Raw genomic sequence first — 12283 nt, 5'->3', positions numbered from 1 at the left:
CAACTTTTAGTTTCATAAGTCAATTAATATTCACTCATTTGAATGATTAATTTTAATTATATCTGCTAAAGCTGATTTTGCTTCTGCAAATAAAGATGAGCTTTTCTTGAGATACAAAATCCTCTTTATTCAAAAAAGGGAAAAATGCCCTGAATTCTGCTGCAAGAAAATGTCTGGGAACGCGCGCGCTCCGCTCAGTTGGAAAGAAAAGCCAGTAAGTGGCGAGGCACTCAGGGAAGGGATGCATCAGAAACGCAGCCGGCTGCCTGGCACACTCGCCAGCCTGGGCCCTGGGCGGAAAGACTGCAACGCCTTCCTGGACTCATCCAACTCGCAGAAAGTTCCCTCGGACTGTATTATGCAAAGTCGTGCAAGTAAATTACAAGGTAGCATATGTGGCGAGTCACTCACTTCTGTATCTATCCCATGCAGTAATCCTGTAACCCTTTAGTGATCGGCCCAGAGAAAGGGGAAGCGGAAAGGAGAAGGGAGAAAGAGGGGGAGAGAGAAAGAGACAATATGAAAACGGCCCATTTCCTCTGCAAAATTCCTTGAGAAGCCAAGACAACCGCCGAAACCCGGGCCCAGGCAGCCGCGATTTCTGCCTGGGCTTTCCCCCTCACATTCAGGTTTTCCAAGGCATCCCTGCCTCTTCCCCTTAAAGTATCACTGGGAGAAAACACTGGATGCAGAAGGGCTCTCTCAACTGAGAGATTTTCAACGCAAAGTTGAGAGCTTGGAGGGTTGCTTAGCTTCCCCACCGATGCCTCAAAAAAAAAAAAAAGGGATTTTAAGCTCCATCTAGGTAGCTCCCTAGCGATCCATCCGGAGATGCGCGAGGTGGTTTTCATCCCCTCCTTTGCTCCCCTTGTCACAGGCACCGCGGCCGCAGCACTTTCGGTGCAGAGGCACACAAACCCCGGCAGCACCCCTCCTCTGAAAAGACCCCCAGACTTACCCTCAGTAAGATAAATCCACAGAGGGAGACCCCTCATCTTCCCCCAGTCCCCTTCCAATTATTCAAGGAGACAGTTTCTACAACACTTCGCCTTCAAATTCAAGCTGAATTGGTCCAAGTATTTACCAGTTTCTATGCCCTTTTTGTTTTTTTCAGTCTTGAGCACCCTCGTTATATTATTTCAGAATTCAAGATGCTTCCTTTTTTTTCTTCTTTAAGTGGCCGCAACCCCAGTTTTGCGCCCCCCTCCTTTTTTCTTTTTTCTTTCTTTCTTTTTTTATTCACCCACGAACACTTCCAAAGCGTGTCGATTGATCTTTTTTTCTCTCCAGCTGCAACCAGGATCCAGAATCCTGGGGACCCAACGCCACCTCCATATAAATCCGACCATCAGGCAAGAAATACAAATGATCAAACAACGTTACTTCTTTCAGCTGCAATCAGATAATCCTACTAATCCAATAGATTTATCTCGATTGGAAATTGACCTCAAAAATGAATCCCCGGTGCTGATGTTCAACAGAGAGCGATTTCGTAACCCAGTTCGGGTGACCGAAAGAACTGTGGTTTCTTTCTTTCCTTCTTTTTAAAAATCTTTTTGGATTCTGGGTGCACTGCTCGCAAAAATGCCGAGGACCCTGGTTTTCCACTAATATAGGTTTCTACTCCAAATCGGTACAGGATGAAAAATGGTACAAAGATACCCCTAGTGGCTCGAGGTAATATTGCAGGGATTTCACTTTTTTTTTTTTTTTCCGCCCCAAACCCCTCTCTTCACCTTTTTTTCCCCTCCTCTCCCCCTGTAGATAACTGGCTGCTATAATAGTTAAACAAGGCTGAATGGAGAGTAACATGAATAGTATATGATTACTTGCAAAAATCGTCAGATCTTTTTGTTTTACTTTACTGAATCTTCTGTGCTTGTCTCCCCAGTATCCATCTTCCGCCCCCCACCCCCCCACAGAACTTTCCCCAATGGCACTTAGTAACTAAAATGTCAATTTGGGGGCAGCTAGTGATTTCAAAGCAAGTGTATCTGTTTCCTGAGTAACTATAGATATCAAATGAGGTTGTTTTTCTGAATATAATGCTTCTAGTAAAACTTCTAACATTTTTGTTTCCTTCAAGACAATATGAATGCATATAATCATATGAATATATATGTGTGTGTGTGTGTATATATATATATAATCATCTTTTTTCATTTTGGCCTTTTGATGTTCATTCAGCAGAGCAGATGATGGCTGTGGGGGGCTGTGGTAGAAGACCAGGGCCTGAGGGTCATTATATGGGCCCGGATGATGCTTGCCTGGATTCTTTGCAACTCAATGCCCTCAAGATTGCTACTAGCATTTTGACAGGTTTGGGAGAAAAAAGAGCCAATACAAAACACTTTAGGACTCCTTTTTCGGTAATACTTTACAGATTTACTGTGCCTACCAACAACCCATGAATCTTTTAAAAATGAGGATTACGATTCTGTAGGACAAGGCAGGAATGAGATTCCGCATTTCTAACAAGCCCACTGACCACACTTGGAGTATCAAGGGCGTAGTAAACTCGGAAAGTCAGATTCCTTTTCAGGCTGGTGGGTACAGAAGTTGCAAGGACTCCATGATATTTTTGTTAATTGACTAAATAAGTAAGCCATTTTAGTGCAGATGGTTATGAAGTCAAAAGACCTTCCTTTTACCACTAGTTTTACTATTAACTGGCTGAATGTGGGCCACCAGTTTTTGGCCCATTAATTTATTGTAATCAAAGAGTAAACCTAAATGAATGAACAAATATATCTCTTCCCAGACTAGGGAGACTCAATATTGTACATTAATCTATAAAATTAATATAATATATAAATCTCACTATAGTTTTTCATGGAACTTGGAAAGTTAATTCTAAAATGTGTTTGCAGGAACAAAGGTTCAAAACTTGTCAATACAATTTTAAAGATCATGGTATGGGGAATTTTAGTATGAACTATTAAGGCTTAATTTAAAATGACAGTAATTGAGGCAATGTAGCTTTGCTTCAGAAACAGAAAGTAGTTAATTAGAACAGAGAGCTCAGAAATGTATTGATGTATTTACAGAAACTTGATAAATAAGCAGCATTAGGGAGCAGTGCGAATAAAAGAATTATTCACACAATAAATTAGACATATGAAAATGTTATAATACTGGCTCTTGACTTCACACCTAAATATGTACTTAAGTTAGAATAAAGATTTAAAGATTCAGAGGCAAAGCTTAAAAGCATTTAGAAAAAGATAGCTAATAATTTGGGGCAGATTGGAAGAGAAGGGTCTACTAAACATTAAGACCTAAAAAGGAAATTCCATAAAGAAAAAAATGTTTAATTTAATATTTTAAATTAAAAATTCATGCACATCAAAGAAGTCAAGGCATAGATTGAGAGGGGATATTTGCTATGCCTATAACCAAAGAAGAATTAGTGTCCAAGTACATAAAGATTTCTTGTAAATCTATAAAGACAAATGATAGGGGAAAAAATGAGTCAAGAAGATAAACAGTCCATTGATAGAAGAAGAGTATTGATGTCCAATAGACATGAGAAAAAAGTATTTAATTTCCCTAGTTATTATAGAAATACAAGTTAAAATGATAGGATATCATTCACAGCTATTAAACTGAAAAAAGTTTACAAGGCTAGTGATGTAAAATATTAATGAGTATGCGGAGCAACCATAGAGAGTATATAGTGGGGCAACAACTTCAAAAAGCAGTTTAGTAATTGAAGATTTGCATATCCAGTCTCTCCCCTCCTACTTCTCTACACATGCATAGAAAATATGCATTACAGAATTACTTGAAAAAGGAAAAAAAGGAAATAATCTAAACAACTTTGGATAAATAAGTAATTTATAGGCTCTTCATACTGCAATACTGTAGTAAATGCAGTAAAAAGAAAAAGGGGACACACTATAGCTTCTTGAGTTAGCCTGGGTTTATCTCCAAAATGCAATGTGGAGTACCAACAACAAAAGCAGGTTGCAGAAAGGGATAATACTATTTATCAATCAAGTTTTAAAACATGCAATTATTTTTGAACATATGTGCATGTAGGTAATATGTGTACACATTCACAAAAATGGCAAACATGAAATCCAGGGTAGCAGCCATCTCCGAGAAGATGGAGTGTGATAAAATGCGGAAGGCGTCCCAGTAATTTTCAGCCAGATCTTCAGTGCTTTATATTTCAGGTGGAATCTTGAGTATACAGATCTCTATAATATTACATACAATGTGTTTGTATGCCTGACTTATTTCATTAAAATGAAATAATTAAGCTAAATTGTTTCTATGAACTCAAAGTATTAGAATATTTTCTAATTAGAATAAATACATGTAGAAGTAAAAAAAAACAATATGAGATTTTGGAATATCATAATGTGTTTTAAATATGCAGATTGAAAAGTCCGTAGTACTTTATAATTCTAAGAAGTAAAAATGGATAAATGCTTATTTATTTCTGTAATGAATATGAGAATTTGTAGCTAGCAAACAAAAACCACCACTTAATGAGGAAAATGTGATTGAAACAGGAAAAAAATACAACCCTCAACTTGCTCTCTTATACTTTTCCTTTGATCTCACATGTAGTACCTCATGTGTAGTAACAGCATGGCCTCTGAAATTGTGAAATAGGTAATCAGTCGATCGTGTTCAGTTCTGACCATGTAGAAACCACCAAAGGCCAGACTAGCCCTAAGCCACACTACAGCACAAAAGACAATTCTTCCAGAATATTTAAAATACATACATGAATGCAAATGCGGAGGCTTGTTGATTAAAAAATATATGAGAACTGAAATCTCATTTTAAATTCATTAAATAATATTTTTCATAAATTCATAAGAAATAGGGATAGCCAATACTAGGAAAGAATTCTTTTTTAGAGTCCAATCTTAGAAGCAAAATAGTTAGAATACTAGTTAATATCAACTCAGGCTGAACTCAGGAAAGATGAGTTCAGTCAATTCTCAACCATTCAGAACAGTGTCCCTGAGTGATAACCAAAGCAGTTTTGTGATAAAGAAACACTAAGAGGACAATTTGGTTATAGGACAGACAAAGGGGAAGAGGTAGACATAATAAATATATCTGACGTTTGGAGAAGCTGACATTCTTCAACAACCACTTTTTGAAAACTACCCCTTGCATACTGGACACAGCACAGGGCATTTCACAGGAGAGCTGACTTGAAAACAGCCAACCACTCCAAACCCTTAACTTGCTATTAACACTGGATTGGCCAACAGGTTCATTTGTCTTCTTCCATACGATGGCTCTAGTAGTGCTTAGTTGTCTTTTAACATCATCCAAAACAATTTTTTTAGGTTGTATTGTGGCAGCTGTCATATCAGTGTACATTTTTTAAAAATCTATCAAAATTGGTTAATTTTTGTGTAGCTATTTTAATATTGAAGATTGAAGAAAATATGCAACATTTTCAGCATATTATGTTTTGTTCTTTCAAGAACAGTAAAAAACTGTTCTGACGTTTAAGGCAGTCAATGAAAAAGGAAGAGTGAAAGAAGTAGGAAAATAAAGATGAAACATGAATGAAACTCATTTCTCCCTCTGCTGACTTACTTTACAGAGAAGAGAGTAAGTTATTTAATCATTGTGTCCCTCGAAGTACAAATGAGTAATCAATGAATGACTTAATGGATCAAAGAGTGAAACTAGTTGGTACATGAAAAAATTATTCTCTATATGGGATGGACATGCTAATCCTTTCTCAGAGAGTCAAATTAATAGAGGAGGAAAGTACAAAAAAGTTACTATGACTAACAATAAGGAGAAAGGAAAGGCCAAGATTGGCAGACTTGAGTGCCACTTGCAATATGAGATTCCAGTTTGATTATGTCACTGAAATCATAGCTGTGCTAAGCCCCAAGGTAGGATTACACCCCCCAGTTTGTTTTCTATACTTTAAACAGATAAAAAGGATTAATTAATACCAAATACATAATGTGAAGAAATAGCACGGGTCTACTGAAACATAGATGAGAACGTGCTTGGTGCTTTTAATGTCGTAAGAATCATTATGAAAAGAGAGGTGTGCTTTTCTTGGGGGGTGGGGGGAGGAGGTAATTGATATAAAAGCACAATCTTTTGTGACCAGATCAAATCAATTATCTTTTGCTTGGTAGTAAATATTTTATGATATCACAAAAATGGGTGTTCTATGTTTAAAAAAATAAGTAACAAAATATTGTAAAACAAATTTCTAAAACAAGTGTGTTGAAAAAGAATATTCCTCTATCAACTTCAGAACTCCCCAAATATAACCCAATTTTAAGCACTTAGACTTGAATCTAAGTGAATGGCAATTGGGAATTATGAAAGGCATAAAAATAAAGTTTTGCTACATTACAAGGCCTACCTACTGCAAAGGTAGCTATTTATGAAGAGGTTCTTTCTACAGAGGGAATCTGCTCACAGAATCCTTAATTAGAAAAGGCTGTTTAAAACACCTGACTGATACTGAATATTTCAGGTATGCATTGGAGGAAAACACCTGCTTTAATGCTAAATTTACCAGGTACATTTTTATATTCCATGTTTTAAAGACTTGTAATGGAAACCAAGGAAGTAATGATTAAGACTAGATATTTTAGGATCAGACTGTCACATAGAGAAATGGGGCTTTTGCATTAAGGTTGCTGAAACATATTTTTAAAGTTACGGGCTTAACCTGGCTGGTGTAGCTCAGTGGATTGAGTGTGGGCTGCAAACCAAAGGGTCACTGGTTCAATCCCTAGTCAGGGCACATGCTTGGGTTTCAGGCCAGGTCCTTAGTAGGGGGCGTGTGAGAGGCAAACACACATTGAACGTTCTCTCCCTCTCTTTCTCTTTCCCTTCCCCTCTCTCTAAAAATAAATAAATAAAATCTTTAAAAATAAAAAAAGGAAGCAAAAAAAATTAGGGGCTTAAGACAGAAATAAATCCAAATTTTCAAAGTTTACTCAAATCATTTTCAACTGTTAAAAACTCTCAAATATTGGTGCCATTATGCTAATAATTATTTTGTTTCTTTTTGAATCTTGTTTCTTCTTTACATCTATAATTTATAATTAAACTTAATTGTTACAATTATTATTTACTTAAATATATATTCAACTTCAAAGATTTTAGCTGTAAATAGTTTAACACATTATCTTGTGAAATATTTTATTTATTTTGACATATTTTTATATATTTGCAAGACTAAATATTATTTTATTTACCTTCTAATAATCTCATAGCAGGTTTTCTTGATATATTAGCTACTTCTGACTCCACCATACCATGATTGATTTTAGTCCACGGCAGCATAGTCCAGAATGAGTTAAGTTACATGAAATTATCTTAAATATTTCCATAGGCTGGTCTGAAATACAATGCAAAAAAATGAAATTTTGATAATTTATTTCTAAATTGTACTAAGAGGAAGGGAGAAAGGCAAAGGGAGAAAACAGTAAATTTTTAAAAGCAGTTGCTTAAGTAGATTATGCAGAGAAGGTAATGTCAAAAAAGTTCAAAGTTTTATCACAACTTTGATAGACTAGTAGGGTACATAGTTCATGTGTTAACAGAAATTTTACCTGTTACGTGATGGAACGAGAGTATAATTCTTTGCTATCTGCAATACATTAAACCAATTCATAATTCACATCTTCACCATTCACAAGTGTGATAAAAAATATATAGGACATACCTTACAGCTGAAATTAGTTTTTACCAAGACTCAAACTAATCATTAAAACAAATAGATTACATTTGAACTACGGCCCAAAGAATTGCGGTTTTATAGTTCTTGTATAGACTCCAAAGATTTCCTTTTGCTAAACAGAAAAAAGCCAGGAAGGCAAATGGCTGAGTTAATAAGGTCACACAGAGTTCAGTGGCATCACTAGCTGAGAAGCTGTTGTACTGTGCCACTTCGGACTATGCTTTTACGTTTGGTTCTTGGTTTTAAAGTGTCATTGTTCTTAAAATATTTGACCACAAACAAATTTTTAAAATTAAAATTAACAAATTGAGAAAGCACAGCACTAAACATACATAATAGAGTATGCAGAATAAAGATGTCCCTAGAATGGTAAATATGTTTCCTTACATGACACAGGGACTTTGTTGATGTGCTCGGGTTAAGAATCTTGAGATGGGGCCAATGTAATTGCAAGGGTCCTTATAAGAGGAAGGCAGAAGAGTCAGAATCAGAATAAGAGATGTGATAACGGAAGTAGAGATCAGAAATAGATATAACGAGAGATTTGAGGATGCTATCCTGCTGGCTTAAGAGACGGAAGGAAGTGCCATAAAACCAAGCACTGTAGGTGACTCTACAAGTTAGAAAAGGCAAGAAAATGGATTCTCCCATATAACCTCCAAAAACAATGCAGCCCTTGGCAACCCACTTTACGGTTCTGACTTCCGGAACTGCAAATTCGTAAATGTATATTGTTTTAAGCCACTAAACTTGTGATAATTTATTATAGCAGCAACAGGAAGCTGCTGTGCTTAATTAAAAATATTAAACCTATTCTGGGAATAATCAATGCTGCCCAATAGAAATATAATGTGTGCTACATAAGCAATGTAACGTTTTCTATCACACACTTTAGGAAGCATCAGGTAAAATTAAGTGTAATATAGTATTTTATTTAGTCCAATATATAAAAATATCATTTTGACTTATCACAATCAAAAATTAATAATGAGATCTTTTATAATGTTTCATACAAGTGCTTCAAAAACCTAATTGTGCACTGAATATCTGGTGTCTAGAGCACATCTCAATTTGGACTAATTCCATTTCAACAGTTCAATAGCCACAGATGGCTAGTGATTGCCATATTGTATAATGCAGCTGTAGACTGTAAGAAACAAATTAAAAAGAAAAATTCGTATATTTTGTACAAATTATTCTAATATTCTTTTGTCTGTAATGATCTAAATTAAGAATCATAAAGGCATCTAAAGAAATCAGGATGGTAATATGGACAATTTTCTGTAAGCTTTGTACTTGAAAAGTGTATTTAAAAAGTGCAGAAAAGGAGCAAAAACAAAAAATAACATGAAAGAACGGTATGATTACTTAATGATAGGTAGTTGTCTGATGCTTATGAAAAATGCTAAGGATAAAAGAAAAAAATTCTCTAGTATTTTCATAGCAAAAAAAGAGCCAAAGATAGCATAAGAATGGCATCACTGAGGCCAACTGTGTAATGTGACCAACAGAAAAGCAAAACTATCACAATTCTAGCTTCCAATTTCTCCATCGAGAAGAATGGCATTTCAACTGCAAAAGAATACAATGATGAAGAAATGATAAGAAAGCCTGAAGGTGATTTAAATTTGTTTTAATATCCCAAGTTCAAATCTATTACCTACCTAACAAGATAGTAAAATTACTTGGAAATATGTTCTTGGAACCGATACCTACTGTCCTTGAGTTACCATGGAGAAGTGCCATAAAAACTGTTAACTGTACTGGTTTTCAAACAGGATTCCAGAAACTGAACTATATATTTCTGACAACAGAAATTCTAGAACTCATGCTCATATGTGTTCATTAAGTATATATCAAATCAGAATAAAATATTTTTTATTAGACTTACTAGAGTAGCAGATCAAACATGTGATTTGAATTGTTTATGTTGACTTTGTCCAAGGCCTTTTTATAAAAACTACTCATACTTTTCTTTTGAACAAAATGGTCAAGTATGTGTGGAATGAAGCTGTAGCTGAGTAGATCCTTTGAAAGTTGAATGATTATTCTTCTGTAGCATTCAGTGAATGTTATTTGACATCCTCTTCTTTTTTCCCTGTCTTAAGGATTAAAATTTCTAAAGGAATTTGTTTTGTAACTTGGTCTGTCCACTAAGCAAATTAGTCTAATGGTGGATATGAACAAGAAGCTTGTATTAGCTTGCCTTAGATCATAGACTTTTAAATAGATTATTAAAACCATCAACTGTTTTTGGAATTATGTTTTCTGATGACACTTTTCAAACTGTAAGGAGTTTGATATAAATTAATTTTATTAAATTTAAATTGCATTTTTAATTAAATTTAACTAAATTTTGGCATCTAGAGTCTCACTGTGTCCTCTATTGCAAAATAGAAATCAAGATATCCTTATTTTGGTTTATTCACTGATAAAATATGAATATTTCTGTCTAATTAATCAACCATATCTTTTGAATGGTATTTCTTATTGATATTATTTCATTGAATTGCAAAAAAACTTTACATTATAGATTGATTTTAATAACTTCAAAATATTGATTTTAATAGCTTCAAAATTAATCCAAACTCAAGTCAATTAAAATTCAACTCAATTATCAACCTTAATTTTGGCTACATACATTTCAAACAAACTTTTATAATGTAATGGCTCTTCTTTCATCTTTTTTGACTCCTAATCTAGGCAAAATCTTTCTCTATCCTCTCCCTCCCCAAATATATGAAGAGGTAGATCAGAAAGAAATATAATAGAAAAAAATAATAGTAACAATAATAGAAAACAAAAGAAAGTTTCACTACGACTTACTTCTCTCCTTTTCTCATGCTGTCCCTTTCCATATCCCCTTCTATCTCTTTTGTCTTCATGTGAATGCAACATATAATGTATAATTATATTTTATATTAAATATTTAATCATGTTAATTATTTAATATACGTATAATAAACATAACATACAAATGAGTATATACATATTCCCACATGGCTCTTTGTAAAGACTAGCATTTTTACCTACTTCTTTGCTCTCTCAGCTTTCTTGAAGTTATGCAGGTTTAACAGTCATAATATCAAAAATAATGGTATTATTTTTTGAAACTTCTCACTTATTGAATGCATCTGTTGTACTTGGTTCTTATATGTTTCAAGTTTGAAGGGTACATTTAATTTTTCCTACTTTTACATGTCAGTAAACTAAAACCCAATAACACTAAATGACTTGCTGCCACTAACAGATTAAAATGAGATTGTAATCAAATTTAAATTCAAGCCTCTTGTACTTTCTGTTCACTGTGAACTCAGAGCTGCAGAGTATGGACACTGAAGCCACGAGTGCTCAAGAATTAATAGAGATGGAATGGTCAGTTGGGATACCCCCAAAGCACAGGGGATCACCTTTGGGTAATGCCCCATGCATTTCTCAAGAGGCAGGGACAATACCATGATTACATTAGCTTCTGCCACCCTGTCTCCCATAGGATCAATGCTGTTCAGTGTTCTGTTTTAAAGAGTAACAGAGGCTGAGGGTGTCCGTGGTAGACACGTGGTGATCTCATCCTTCAGAAAGTTGGAACTATGTCCTGAAGTGAGAGACTACATCAGGAGAGCTTTGCCAAGCACTCAACTTGAGAGCAATTAGTGAAGTCCTCTTTAAACACCACTCAGATGAGAGAAAACACCAAGCCTACACTCTGGTTGGTTTTCCTGAATATCAGGGAAATGGCACTGGCTAACAACCACAGAGAGGACCAACATTGAGAGATGTAGCCTGACAGACCAGGGAAGTATGATCAGAGTAGACTATGACAGCAAAAGTGTCCACTAAGGTTAGAAATTGAGACCATAGAATATCTGGTAACAAGATTATTTATCCAAGAATTGCAGGTGACACTTGAAAGACACAGACCCAGGTCAGTTCTTGGTGACTGCAAGGCTGTGCCAGCCTCTTCATTGGCCTCCCCTCTCCTCATCGAATTGTCCTCCTTCCCTCACATGGACACTGCTTTTCTCTACTAATTGTCACCAGAATTGGTGGTCTTCACCACTAGAATCCTTCAAGGGGGGGAAGGTTAAAAATACCAACACTTGGGTCTGCCTCTCTCCCCCAACAAACCAATTAAATCAGAATCTCTAGAGCCTAAGCTAGGCCACCCACATTTTTAAAACACTAGCAACTGACTCTCATTTGTAGTCAGAGTTAAGACCCTTACATTTTAAGCTCCACAGAACGGTAATAAAGCTTTCTTAAACTGGACTCTAAGAGCACAGAGCAATTTGCTCAGGATTTGTTCTCAGACAGGCCTGGCTTCAATTCCCAAGTTCTTCACTTGCTAGTGACACTTAATGTGCTCCAAGTTTCTCTTTCCTCATCTGCAATATGGAAATGGATACAGTATTTGTGCAAAGACAGAATTATCTATTTCCCTCGAACTCAGGCTTTCTCTTCTTCACTCAGGGTAAAGATCTTTCAACCTAATACATGTCTAAGCTTTGCTTCTGGAAATGATCAATATTACTAAAAGAAAGGCTTGTTGATTTTGTAAACATTCCATTAAAACACCACCACTAACAA

At 35.4% G+C, this 12283-nt stretch overlaps 1 protein-coding gene across 2 annotated transcripts in view; it reads right to left on the bottom strand.

The window, feature by feature from the left end:
• NLGN1 (neuroligin 1) overlaps positions 1 to 12283 on the bottom strand; it is a 762989-nt gene that overhangs the window by 629220 nt on the left and 121486 nt on the right. The window lies entirely within an intron of this gene.

This window comes from Desmodus rotundus, chromosome 2 (assembly GCF_022682495.2).
Source record: "Desmodus rotundus isolate HL8 chromosome 2, HLdesRot8A.1, whole genome shotgun sequence".
Taxonomy (NCBI): Eukaryota; Metazoa; Chordata; class Mammalia; order Chiroptera; family Phyllostomidae; genus Desmodus; species Desmodus rotundus.
This window is presented reverse-complemented; position numbering and strand designations above follow the sequence as displayed.